Here is a 14,684-nt window from a genome sequence, read left to right as displayed (position 1 = left end):
AGCCAGCGAAGATCGAAAATCGAATGCAGCTCATAATAAGGGCCTAAGTTGCAAATTTGTTGACGGAGAACGTTTAGATTGTTATTTTCGTGGGTTTAAATAAAATTTTATAAAAAAAAATTAAGTAAAATATACTGTGCATGATTGTAAGTCATCATAAATGAATTTTCTCGATTTCTGTGTTTTCGCAGCGGTAATACGGGCAATACGAAAAATTGGCAATATTAGCAACCAAAAGGGATATTGCGCGAGCTTTTCAAAGAGGAATCACGGGCGTTTTTGTTTTCATTATCTAACTGAATACAATTTATTCTTTGTATATAAAATAAATAGATGTACATACATACATACATACCACAGTATACACCCACTAGAACTTGAAGGGAGATCTCCCTATGTGAGGAATAAAAGAGTACTCCCCTTAACCTGATTTCTGAGCAATAAGGGAGATTTGTCGGTTTTTTACTCCTTTATTACTCGTCTAGGAATCATATAGATCTCCTAAGCGAGCGACGAAATATTCCCTGAGGCATGATTTGGGACCAATAAACGAGATTTGTCGGTTTTGTCCTAATGTATTGCTCGCTTAGGAGCGTAATGAGAGATCTCCTAAGCGAGCAATTAAAGAATGCTCCCTGAGGCATGTTTTGGGAGCAATAAGCGAGATTTGTCGGTTTTGTACTACGTTATTACTCGTTTAGGATTAAAAAGTGATGTCTCCTAAGCGAGAAATCCAAGAGTATTCTTTTTGTTTGATAGGAGAGCAATACGCACCTCGTTCAAAAGAAATTTTGTGTTTTCGGAAAAAATTCATCAGAAAAAAAAACCAGAAAATATTCCTTATAGACGCATAAGGAGGACACAATAATCTAATTTGGATAGCACACAGATTTGAATAAAAGTCCGTTGGTATGTACCTCAACTTTTGTTTAAATATATTAGGGGTATTCTCTGAGTCTTGCAAAGCCCTTGCATGGTGCACAGATTGCACGGTTAAAACCGGTTCTCGTATGGGACAGCTTTGCCAACCGCGCAATCCGTGCACCGTGCAAGGGCTTTGCAAGACTCAGAGAATACCCCTATTAAGTATTGTCTTACTTATAAATATACCGTTAAATACTTTTCAGATTGCGCAAATTAGTGTTTGCATTTAAGTGTGACCCCCGGGTTTAAACATCACATGGGTGACAAAGATGTCAGATAAGCAAAGTCACCTTCACAATTTCCCCGCTTGGTGGATTCCTGAACAGGCAAGCATCCTTGACACCCAGGAAATCATATACGAGTACATACTTATATGTGCATATAGGTGCATATAATTCAAATCTTATCTTACCGTTTTGTTATTATTATGTTATACTTTCATATGATTTCTTTGCAATATAATTCTAAAATTAAGCAATTATGTAAGATGTATCATTTATGTTTTATCTGATCTCGTACTTATATCTGTTAAGATCTTGTAAAATTGCACAAATGCACGTGATTAAAAAGTTAAATAAAAAATTTAATAAATAGCAAAATCTATTTGGCTAATTTAAAATGTTCGTTATCATTGCTCTCTTATTACTCCTATAGGAGGCTTTCGGGATGCCTCTAATGGGAGCACTCCCTTATTGCTCTTTCGGGAGGAATATGGGATGTTTTCTATGTGCACTCCCTTATTGTCTTTTTAGGAGGTTTCTGGGAGGTAACTATGGGAGTACTCCCGTATTGCTCCATTAGAAGGTTTGTGGGATGATAATTCTGTGTGTGCTCCCCGATTGCTCGTTTAGAAGGTAAAAGGGATTACTCCCCCTCCTAGGACACCCAATGTTAAAGGGAGTATACAAAATTACATGCATATACACAGAAGCATAGGGAGCAATGGGGAGTATTCGTATACTCCCAAGGGAGTACTAACCGAGCAATCGTACGATGCTCCCAAGTTCTACTGGGCAGTAATCCAGATAGACAAAACAAAAAATGTAAATATGCTTATTTGACAATTTGTTTGAATGTATTGGTTGATATTTTTTCACAGTTGTCGTTTTCGTTAACCTAAATGAAATCCAACTTTAATATTTTTTATAGTGAAAAATATTTTCAAGTCCCATAAAATAAAGTACCGAGAAAAACAAAATTCCAAGCGTGAAGCGTAAGCGAGAATGACTGTATGTAGTTCCTACATAAGTCATAACGTGTTCCGAACACAACTTTGAGTGGACTGACTTTGGAAAATGGTCCCATCGATTAGGGGGTAAAGCAAGTATTACTTAGCTTAAAGGTAGAACTCTCTAATTTTCAAATATACATACCACTCTTATAGTGGAGACCTCCATAGCTTTTATGAAATATGTACACAAAATTATATCTCGACGCTCGAACAAATGCACGTAATTTTTATGCATATGATCAGCCGCATTTGAAAGAGGATAATGCACGAGTTATGCAAATAAAGACGGTTTATGCAGATAAGTGAGCCCGTTTGTTAACCGTATAAAAAGTATGTACATAAAGGGTGTCCGGTGGCAGAATTAGGAATTAAAAGCTAAATTAAAAAAGAATTACTAATGCTAAAAGTTTATTTCAATAACTATTACAAAGAAGACAAGTGCGGATTTTGTTTTTTAAAAATTATTCCTCTTAAAATGTTCACCGTTACGTCGGATACACTCTTCAAATCTGGCCTCCGTACTCCGAGCCACTCGCTGGAGAAGTGATGTTGGGATACCATTAACCTCACGAACGATAACTTTTTAGTGTTGAGATGGTCGCTGGGTTTTTATACCCGAGCGCACTTGTGCACAAGGGTATATCAATTTTGTTCGCATAACGGTTGTTTGTAATAGCCAAAACGAATCGAGATAGATATAGACAAATGTATACATAAATGGTCAGGATGAAAAAATAGATCGATTAAGCCATGTCTGTCTGTCCGTCCGTCTGTCCGTGTACACGATAACTCGAGCAAAAATTGAGATATCTCAACGAAATTTGGTATGTAGGTTTCCCTTAATCCAAGGTAGGTTGGTATTGAAAATGGGCGAAATCGGACTGTAACCACGCCCACTTCCCATATAACGGTAATTTCCAGAAATACGAAAACTGCGATATTTTAGTAACTACTGAAGATAATTCACTCAAGATTGATATTTACAATAACTTTTTGACGAAAAATAAGAATATTATACATTTTTGGAAAATGGGCGTAGCCACGCCCACTTATGGTTACATGTGTATATCTTAGGAACCGCTGCACCAATTTCTTCCACACAGTTGTTGGCCTTCGCACAGCATACCAAATGGCCGAAAATTTTTAAAATCGGACAATAACCACGCCCACATCCCATATAACGGTAATTTAGAGAAATACAAAATCTTCGATAAATCAGTAAATATTAAAGCTAATTTATTAAAAATTGATGCTTGCAACAATTCTTTACCAAGAAATACGTTTATGGTAAAATTTTGGAAAAGGGCGGGGCACCGCCCACTTATGATCACATATATGTATATCGGTAACCGTTCTACCAATTTGTACCAAACTCGGTGTGGTTATTGTGCTTGCCACATGAAAGCAAAGCGTTGAAAATTATTGAAATCGGACTAAAATTACGGCCGCTTTTCATATAACGGTAAATTTCAGAAATGCTTGAAACTTCAACATTTCGAAATTGAAGGACGCCAATTTACTCAAAATTGATACACGGATTTTTTTCGGATTTTAGATAATTTAGTATTATCTTCTGGTACTCATAAACAGCAACGGCGTCATGCTTCAAATCGTCGGATATGATTGCCATACTTTTATGTTCCAGTTTTCCATCTTTCATGTAGTAAATAACTATTGTAAATATAGTTGCTTGGTCGTTATTGAAATGGAATGCTTGTATGGCATCCTGGATAACATATTTATAGTTTTCTGCGAAATCGTATGAAATAACGAATTCACCTGCCTGCAAATGTATCTTTAAATTTTCGAAGAATGACCGCTGCTCCTTGACTAGAAAGTCATGGGTTCTCAAGTTTACCAATCCGGTACAAATTTCTTCCACAAAATCGTCCACACTTAAGATAACTGTTTTCAATGCGCACCTTTCAGACTGCAGCCAAGATTCAAATTTGACCTCCTCCACAAATCACGGTAACTGTTCAAATCTTCCGGCGAATCATTTTTAAATAATTCAAGTTGATTTCCTTCAACATCAGCTTCACATTTTCATGATAAATGCAAACGCATACTGTATGAGTTCCGCTGCTTCCTGCCAAGACGCAATGTTTTGGCCTGAGCTGGGTAAATTTTGTGAATCCAATTGTAATATCCTCGTGTTCAGATTGAAAGCTCGCGAACAGCTCATTCAGGTTGCAGAGAATTATCCTCTTCTGCATTTGAAGTTTCTTACCGTCAATTCGTACAGACACCCAGTCTTTCATCCCTGGCATCAGGCGACTCATATCATCGCGCTGATAAAACTGAGTCACTAGAGCTTCAGTTTTGCACTCTAAAGGTTTTCCTTTCTTTGTGTTTGGGAGTGTGAGTATGCCATGCTCTGCAACTAATTTTTTAGCAATCCTGGCTTTTCTTTCTGATGTTCCAAACTCAGCCATTGTTTTTGCGCGACTCCATGTCGGTGGAGCAAGCGTGAGAAGTTGAATTTTTTCTGCTCTACTAGTTGAAGTTTTGTACTTTTCTTTTATTTGCTCAAGTACTTTTACTGCATCCTTGTGGTATTGGTTTTGGCACTCATCCCTTAAAGTCATATTTTCTTCAGTAAAGTTGGAGCCATCGTCATCGGAAATTCGGTCATCCTTCTCAGATTCAATATGGTCTCTATCTGGAATAACGTCTTCACAAGGCTCATTACTTTTCGAAGTCGGTAATTCCTTCAATTTGCTGAGCTCTTTCCTGCACGATCCACAAATTCGCATCCGTTTTGATAGCGTAGGGAATTTTGATATTAAGCCGTCAGAAAGCCGTCGTGTATCTGAAGAAACGTGTTTTTTTTTTGTTGAAGGGATTAAAGCAAAAAGAAGCAAAAATTTCTTTATGAAGCTTAGCCTTTTTATGAGCCATAGCTACTGAAAATATTAATTATGTAAATAACACAGTCTTTATTTTAACGCTGTTTCTAAAAAAGTGGTCTTCAAAATGACCATACACTGCCTTCATAAACTATAGCTGATTTATTATAGCTACTTATAGGTTGCGCGAGTAGGTATGAATATCTATTGAGAAAAGGTTTGGACGAATCTGCTGTGGTTAGGTACAAAGAAAAATCTTAATCATCCTTAACTACCGGAAAATCCCATATTCTTCATACCTTTTAAATATTGTGCTAGTAGGTATGCAAATCTAATACTCAAAATTCTGCAAAGCTATTAATAAAGAGTTTGGATGCACAAAATCGAGTACCTGCTGTGTTAGACTACGAAAAATCTCAGTATCGAGGGTATGAACTTTGGTTAGGCGTGTTATATACCGTTGGAAAGGTAATTGTATATACCTTCTCATATAAGTTTTATTTTCAGGTTTCCGAGACACTTACACAATAATACGAAAAAAAGAAGACAATAGGTCATATATTAAAAATTAAAAAAAACCGCTGTTTCGAGTTACTAAACGCTAATTTTGATTGATACACAAGTTGCATCCCACTAAGCGACCACAAAGCTCTTAAAGAAAAATACCTAAGCTTTCTTTTGAGCAAAAAAAAATAAAAATAAAAATACCCCTTTTTGAAAAAAAACATAAAAATTATTTTTTATTTAAAAAAAAAAATTTAAAAAAATTCATTTTAATTTAAAAAAAATAAAATTTGTAAAGACTGAAGAGAAATCTATCGAAAACATTCCTGAAAAAATTTTCTAAATACAATAGGTAATTAGTTATATAGATCCGAAAAAATGGCCGTTTGACCAAAATGTCAAAATTCTAGACCCTCCAACTCGGAGTGTGTTTGACCGATCCCATTGAAATTTTGTGTCATAACTACTATTTTTTAGGACTAACCTTGGTGCAAATTTCATCCCGATCGGAAGACATAGATTTCAAAAGTTGGGTCACTTGAGGTGAAATGCCCCATATATATAAGCACAAATTACTCACCTAAGTTGAGGGTGGGGAGGGCACCCTTCTTCAGGTATTTCCCTCCCACAGCTTCCGGCTCGAAATGTTGGCTGCATACCAGGGCGTAGGTGGGTGGAACCTTCTCCTATGCTCCAATCCTTAGGTTGTCCCTCCTTTTGGCTGCTTCGGCTTTGTCCAGCGGGAACCTGAAAAAACGTAGATTTGGATGTTGGTTTACGCAACCGATTACACGACATTTTCGCTTTTTTCCGTCCATTTTCGCGTTTAGGACCGACTTTCTGCATGCACGATTCGATCGCGTTATAAAAATACGCTGCCGCCAGAATAAATTCTGGAAACTAAAAGTCCGTTGACTTGTTCCTTTTGTGATTGACATTATAACGGAATTCATTTCAATCAGAAATCGAATTGGCGAAAATGTCAAACAAAAGAAAAAGCTTTGTTGTAATCCACCTGCAGCATCTATTTTCCGACCAAATGCTAACATTTCCAATTGCTCCAATTGCAATTTCTGTTAATTTTGCGCCGCTCTGCGCTCACGCTGTTAAAAAATGGTGAGCTTCTAGAGCTATCGATGTTAAAAATTTAATGTGGTGAGCTTCTAGCCGATTTCTGATCTATTACAAAATACCAACGAGTAGCGTGTTGCTGCTTCTCTGTATTAAACGTTCTCTGGAAGTGGGATTGTTAAATGAATCCCGTAGGAGAAACTACTAAAAATGGCGAAAATTCAGGACTTAAAAATTGAGGAGCTGAAACAGGAGTTGGAAAAGCGTAATTTGGCCACCTCCGGAAGAAAAGTGGAATTGTTATCCCGGTTGCGAGAGGCTATGGAAGCTGAAGGCATCGACGTGGACAAATACGACTTCCAAGGTAAACCCGACGATACATCCGCAAAGGACGAACAGAACGATGAGGCTGCATGTTCGTCAAAGGATGTGCAACAGACATCCGGGAAGGTTGAAGAACAGCAAAATGCTCCTTGTTCATCAACAGGTATGGACATGAACACGTTATTGGCTGCCATGTCACAGATGATGCAGGAACAGAGGTTGCAGTTGTCGTCAGACGTTTCCTCACAGATGCAAGCCTTGGAAACACGTATATCTTCCGAGGTATCAGCGCAGGTGTCATCGCAGGTGTCATCCCGGTTAGAAACTCAGCTACAGGCACAAGAGGCACGCATATCATCACAGCTGGAAGCACAGGATGAAAAAATTACATAAATACAGCACAAACTTGAAGAGAGACAGGAGAAAGTCGAGGCTAAGGTTGAAGAGTTGGAAGGTCGCCTCCGAGATATGCAGTTGACTCGCCCAACTTCTTCGACCAGCGCGCCCAAGGTAAAAAAGACTCCATCCTTTGACGGCACGATTCCTTTCCAAGTCTTTAAGCTCCAGTTTGAGAAGACAGCTACAGCAAATCACTGGAGCATGGAGGATAAATCCGCTGCACTGTTCGTTGCATTAAAAGGACCTGCAGCGGAAATCTTGCAGACTATTCCTGATTGTGAAAGGAACAGTTACGATGCCTTAATGGGTGCAGTGGAAAGACGTTATGGTAGCGAGCACAGGAGACAGATTTACCAGATGGAGCTGGAGAATCGCTGCCAGAAATCCAACGAGACTTTACAGGAATTCGCCTCCGAGATCGAAAGGTTGGCTCATTTGGCAATTGGAGATGCATCTGGTGAGCACCTCGAAAGAGTAAAAATCCAGAGGTTCATCAACGGAATGCGGGACGTGTATACCAAGCGAGAGACGTACGCGAATCCCAAGCCAACATTTGCTGAAACTGTCTCGTATGCTCAGACGCGTGGAAGTGGAAACACCGGACGAGACAAATGAAATGCTGAAGAAGATTATCCAACTGCTGGGCGAGAAAAAGCATGGTTCTGGCAAATGTTTTAAATGTGGAAAGTCAGGCCACTTCGCCCGCGATTGCAGTGCAAGTTCCAGTGGGCTCAACAATTCAGCAGGACGCAAACGCAGGGCTGAAGGAGACGAAGCCAACTCCAATCAGTCGTTAAACTGAAACGAGCCAGCAGGAAGGGCCGCGTGCTGGCTCCAGAAGTTGAAGGGCCCATAATCTCTGTCTCACAAATTGGGCGGAATGCGAGCAACCTCACTATTGGTGGATGTGTGAATGGGCAGGAGAGAGTACTGACAGTGGATACTGGAGCGACACATTCCATTATTCGACCGGATTTGGCCACTTTTTATGTGAAGCCACTACCTGGAGCAAAGCTGCAGACTGCAACTGGGGAATGCACCCAAGTGTTGGGAGAAGTACCATGCGAGGTAATAATCGACGGTTGGGCCTCGTACACTAAGTTTATAGTGGCAGACATTGTGGATGAAGTCATCATCGGAGTGGATTCCTTACTTGGCCAAGGCATGAAGATTGACCTCCAGAAAATGATCCTGACAGATCGTCACAGGAAAGTGCCACTTAGGGTTGGTTACGACAGCCAGTACTGCAGTAGACGGTTAGTCTTAGAGGAAGTGTCGACAATTCCACCGGAAACGGAAGCGGTTAGTTGGGCGGAGGTTGGCAGTGATGGAGACGGAGTGGTTTCATCAGGAGAAGGAAGCGGTTCACTGATACAGGAAAATCGTGACGGTTCCGCTAGCTCAGTGAAGAAGAGGTCGCAACAAGGAAGTGGTCATGGCGAGCCAGGCAGTGTTTCCGGCAGGAGGAAAGCCACTGAACCACGTTGCAATGGTGATACGCCGGTGGCCGGAAATGGAAGCGGCTGTGGTAGCAGTAGGCGCGCTTTGAAGTGTCCTGAAAAAGGTGGTCGGCAAAAGCGAGCAGTTAAGCCGGAAGCCAAGGGTGAGATTATACATGTCCGGTCAATGAAGTTAGCATCGGCGGAAGAGCGAGATACGAAACGACGGCGGAAGCTTCAGCGTAAGGATCCGGATGTAGCAAGATGTGCTAAAGGCAGTGCAGCGCGAAGGCGGGAGTCAGGGTGTCAGGGACAGATGATGCGGCATAGATCCGAGAAGGGTGCCCACGAGAAGAGATATGGTCTGGTCACCACCAGTGGCCGGCAGAAGCACGACCATGTGAGATGGTGCACTCCCGGAGATAAGCCGGAAGCAATGTCCAGTAACGCACTGTGGTTGTACATGTCGCAGCAGAAGAAAAGCTTTACCTCCAAGCAAAGACTTGACTGAAAAGATCCGTTGAAGATTGACAAACGGCTGAAGGACGCAGTGCATCAAATCCAGACAATGGGGAGACCGAGGACCAAGATGAAAGTGGTCCACTTGGAAAGACTTGCAGCGGTTGGAGCGCCAAGTGTGTCTGATCGGGACGATCAGACTTAGGTGGAGGGCAGTGTGGCGAATACTGCGGCAACACAAAGCGAACAACGAGAAATAGGCAGAATGTTCGAGGAATGACGTAGAATGTTCCACAAAGAGAAACGTCAAGTTGGATGAACACTGCGAACAGCGAAAGAAAGAGAATGAGCGATAAACTTCAGAATGTTCTAGAGTTGCCATAAGTGCCAGCGCAGGTATATAAGGGCGCCGCCACAGCGAAGTGAGTGAGTTACAAGTCAGCAAGCTACAAGTAAAGTGAGCGGAGAATTGAGTTGCTAATAAGCAAGCTATAAGTTTAATTGTCTTAACAAGTAGTAAAGCGTTGTTATTGCTTTAACAAGTATTGTAAAGTGTTTTTACTGTATTAGCAAGTATTGTAAATTGTTTGTTGTACAATAAAGTTAATTGTACTACAATTTGGTCATCGTTAGCATTCATTTAACAATCCAGCGATACGAGCCCGAGTATATTTGGGAAATCCCTCAAGGTTTCGAGGATAATCGTAACAATACTTTTTAACCTTTCTCCCGAAAATGTACATACGGGCTCGAAAATATGCTAGTAACATTCAAATATCGTCGCTTGGATGGAAAATTGCCGGAAGCGTCATTTTGACAATTTGTGGTTTTTGGATATCTTCTTTAGTTTCCGAGTAATTGACTAAAAGTTTTCGGTTATTTGGTACAAATTGCGTTAGTATTGCTGTCGTACTAAACTAATCAAGATTTTTCAAATAGAGTTATCTGTTCTTCTTTAGTTTCCGACATGTTCAGCTTTATCATGAGTTTCATTTTCTAGAACCGGGTCACTTTTTCACTCTTAGTTTGCGTGTATTCACTACAGGTGGATGAAAAAATTGTTGGGGAAATTTGGTTCGGGCGAAACTCACGATTAGGCTGACTAGTAAAAAATATCGTTAATTTATAAAAATTGTTATCACATTTCGGCGTATATCATTGAAACTGACTGCAAATTTTTTGACAAATGCCGTATACGACAAAATTTTATTAAACTCATAAATGGTTGACACTAAACTAAAAAGTAAGATAATTTAAGAATTTTAGGAACTACTCTCCGACACTTTGGAGAAAATCTGTAGTCTAGTTTCTGAGAAATTGCATTCCAAACTTCAATCGTGAGTTACCGAAAGTAACTTGTAACAATCTTTGATCCAGGCGACGATATAACATTTAGCTAAAATATGCATCTAAATAAATTATAATTGCCATTATTTTCGCAGTTGGAGTATATGCAAGACGAGTAACAGGTATACAAGTATATCTAAATTAGCGCGATGAGCTTGTATATTTATATCTCTAACGCATTAATTCTATATACGTCAGCACCAACCCCCGACAAAGTTATATCTGTATTTAATAATGGCTCTATGACAAAATATTCATGAAATATATTCGTAGATTTTTATTTACTTTCATTTCATACATTAGTATTGATCTGAATGATTTTTACTAAATACCAGGAATAAATATTTAATAAGAACTATTTCATTTAAGCTTAACCAACTTTTAGTTGCTCGGAGCTAATTTTGGAACGCTTCATGAAATATTTTCATAGACAGTAAATGCAACTCTGGGTGCATCATTAATGAGCTGAAAAACCAAACAAATAAAAAGATTCCATCTGAACCAATATTCCCAAAAATTATAAAGCAAAACAAAAACCATTTTTCCAATTTATGCACTGTTATTTTTATTATTGCAATACAGTTTCGCAGCTCTTCAAACATTTTCCACATTAAGCTTTTAAAGGTAGTAGTTTCCGACCCATTTGCTCGTTTTTTTCAGTTCTGAATTTGGGCTAGGCTTCATGGGAACTTACTGTGGATGCAAACAGACCACATTATGTAAATATGTACATATGTATACACTTCAACTGAATTGTGATATTTAATTTTATTTTAACATGAAAAATGAATTTAATGTGCAATTTTTCAAGTTTACTAGATGTAAGACAATTTTTAATTTTCTTTATATATTGCATGCTTTAGTTTTAATTCTTTTTAAGTTAAGTTGTAAAGGTGAAAATAGGCCTCCTGGGGAACATAGCACCTTAAAAAAAATCGGTAATGCGCCTAAAAGCATACCTCACAAGTGGTGCGGAAAATGCAAGAACAAATATAAATGAAATAGTTTTCGAAATTATGAAATCGTTATTGGTATTTTCCATCTCAAAGGGGATGATTAATTTGAACGTTACTTAAGCTGCCTTTACACGGTCGATTTTTTTCGTTTTGAAGATGTGCCAAATTTTTTTGTCGCCTTAAATACAAAACAACAATTTCTATCAGCCATCTTGTGCAGCAATTTGTTGATCTTATCCTCACGGCTACCGAAATCACCAACCTCAACGTAGTGATTAGCCTTCAAGCGCCAGCCTCGGGTTGATGTGTTGAGCTTGAATAGCAACAGGAAGTTGGAGGCTTTCTTGAAGTGGGTTCCAACAGTGAATATTTCGTGCACCAAATAATCAACGCACTGAATTTCGTGCGCTTCGCGAAATTTGCGTTCGATCACAAAGCAGAGATTGGGACACGTTGATGGTTGTGCTTGACAATTCCACGTTTGTACATCAATTCACGAACTGATTTAAAATTTGGATAACCCCATATAGGGTTCGGCATACGTAGCATATTAATGGTTGCCTTGCTCAATTTGATGAACACAACGTTTTAATGTGGCGAAGACGCATGATTTAATAATTATTATTGAATCATGCTGTAAAACTTTACGCACTTTTTGTGCAACCTTGTTGATACCGCGGATACGGATCACAAAAGCCAATTTGTATTTTTTAGGCCCGTAGAATTGGCCGCTCAGTATATCCAGTAAACAAACTTAGCTATTTTTTTTTCACCAAGTTTGGTCCCCATAAAGGACTAGTGTTGCAAGCAACGCTTTTTCGGCAATTAGGGTGTTGTGCAGCTATTTAATGTGGTGAAAATTATTTAACCACTGGAGAGATTTATTCACATGGAATTGGAGATAGGGCTGATAGATTTATTTTAAATAAGGGCCTGTGCCAATTGATAGAAAAGTTCTATGGTGGAAAAACTTTTTACTATGGTGAGAAAATTTTACATTTCTGCTGTGCCAATTCGTAACTTTTTACTGCTGGAAATTTTTGACAGTTGCTTTGATGCACAAGAAGACTATCGAGTTTGCTATTTATAAAATGCAGCCATTATATAGAAAATATTTGCCTTTGATGATTTCAATTCTTCTGGAACTGAAATCCATGCATTTATTAGACCTTTTAGCAGTAATATTAGAAATAAAAAACACGTCAAAATCGTCTGGTAAGTGTGTTCACAAAAATGTTTAAACCGGGTACAATTGTTTCCAATAAAAACATATGTCGTTTTAGGGTATTATGTATATGCAACAAGACGTTTATTCCAAAATACTAAGCAGCATTATGAACGGCGATAACAAGACTACAAAAATGTATCTTAGGTTGTCCTCTGCTTCGTTTCGAAAAATTGTAACTCACATTCCCAAAAAGCGCCACGGATGGTCAGTGGAGTACGAAGTCATTTGCTTAATAAAGTCTTCAAATTATTTATATTCTTACTCACTTCCAGCCTTGGTTGCTGTTGGCGTTCTTTGAACTGAACCAAACATCCTTGTCAATGCGCTTTTCCAGAAGGATTCTGCGTTCTGAACTGCTCCCTGTAAAATAGTATTTTTAATTAAACAAATACATAACGCCTTTTCATATGTAAATCTGAAATTAAATCTTACAAGTTATATAGCTTTTCATTATTTTTTTTGCCGGCGGGACCATGTTCTTTTATTTCCACTCGCTTTTGTTTTCTTTAATTTATGTGTATACGTGCGTTGTTCGTTCCTCTTCTTGATAATGCTTGCTGTCAAATTTTTCACTAGCCCTGCCGTATCAAACATTTTTATTCACCTCATAGCTGTCAAAAATTTACTATCCAGAGAACTTTTCTATCAATTGGCACAGGCCCTAAATTGTGAATCTGCGAAAATATCTTTTCAGCAGATGAATATACTTTTTAATCTTTTTCCCGAAAATTTACATACAGGCTCGAAAATATGCGAGTAACATTAGGTTTGTATAGTAACTTCTCCAGTAAAACATTGCAGCGAGAACGTAAAAGCAAAATAGAGCGTAAAATTGAGAAGAAGAGAAAACTAGCAGAAGAGGTTATTGAACACAAAACTAGCAAAAACTTGCAAGAGAACAGTTGTTGCACTGCTTTGACAATCTGCTGTAAACATTTTACTATTTATAAATCAGTTTTAAACTCTTTGCTTTACACACAAGCACTTACACTGTCCAGTACATCATTAATATTATAATTTCCACTCATTTTACTTTTGTTTGTGCCAAGGCGAATCAATATAAGGTGATAGCAGGAGTACAAAAACAAAAATTTGCATGTATTTTGTTTTTGCTTTGGCGGCATAAACTGTCAAAATCTGTAAGTGTGTGTAGAAATTCAAACAAAATTTTTCAATTTGATATCAGAAGCCGTGCGGCGAAACACATACACAAAATCAACTGAGCTAGTAACACCACTTTTTATATATTCTTTTGACATTTATTCTTCTTCTTCTTCTGCGAGCTAATTTCTGCAAGTAAAAATTTCACTAGTAAGAATTTGCAGCTCTCTCGTGTTGTTACGCTCTCGATTCAGTGCTCTCTTGCAAATTTTTTGGGTTATCATACAGTTTTCCAGTAAAAGTTTGCAGGTTCCAGTACAAATTAGTACTGACTATTGGTAACCATACAAACCTATTCAAATATCGTCGCCTGGATGGAAAATTACCGGAAGCGTCATTTTGACAATTTGTGGTTTTTGGATATCTTCTTTAGTTTCCGACTAATTGACTAAAATTTTTTCGGTTATTTGGTACAAATTGCGTTAGTATTGCTGTCGTACTAAACTAATCAAGATCTTTCAAATAGAGTTATCTGTTCTTTAGTTTCCGACATATTCAGCTTTATCATGAGTTTAATTTTCTAGAACCGGGTCACTTTTCGTTTGCGTGTGTTCACTACGGGTGGATGAAAAAATTGTTGGCGAAATTTTGTTCGGGCGAAACTCACGATTAGGCTGATTAGTAAAAAGTATGGTTAATTTATAAAAATTGTTATCACATTTTGGCGTATATCACTAAAACTGACTGCAAATTTTTTGACAAATGTCGTATACGACAAAATTTTATTAAACTCATAAATGGTTGACACTAAACTAAAAAAAATAAGATAATTTAAGAATTTCATGAACTAGT

At 38.3% G+C, this 14,684-nt stretch overlaps 1 protein-coding gene and 1 long non-coding RNA gene across 2 annotated transcripts in view; one reads left to right on the top strand and one right to left on the bottom strand.

Moving 5' to 3' along the window:
- The window catches only part of LOC118746679 (bifunctional peptidase and arginyl-hydroxylase JMJD5-like), a gene marked incomplete at its 5' end in the record, with an annotated part of 146,810 nt that overhangs the window by 86,521 nt on the left and 45,605 nt on the right, over positions 1-14,684 (top strand).
- LOC118746685 lies at positions 12,604-13,251 on the bottom strand. Its single transcript, XR_004993871.1, has 2 exons — positions 13,164-13,251; positions 12,604-13,091 (listed from the first exon to the last, which is right to left on the bottom strand). It is a non-coding gene; the product is annotated as an uncharacterized LOC118746685 (long non-coding RNA).

Source organism: Rhagoletis pomonella, unplaced genomic scaffold (assembly GCF_013731165.1).
Source record: "Rhagoletis pomonella isolate Grant_MI unplaced genomic scaffold, Rhpom_1.0 Rhpom_scaffold_00011, whole genome shotgun sequence".
NCBI classification, from domain to species: Eukaryota; Metazoa; Arthropoda; class Insecta; order Diptera; family Tephritidae; genus Rhagoletis; species Rhagoletis pomonella.
The sequence above is the reverse complement of the archived record's forward strand: the minus strand, read 5'-3'. Positions and strand labels throughout refer to the sequence as shown.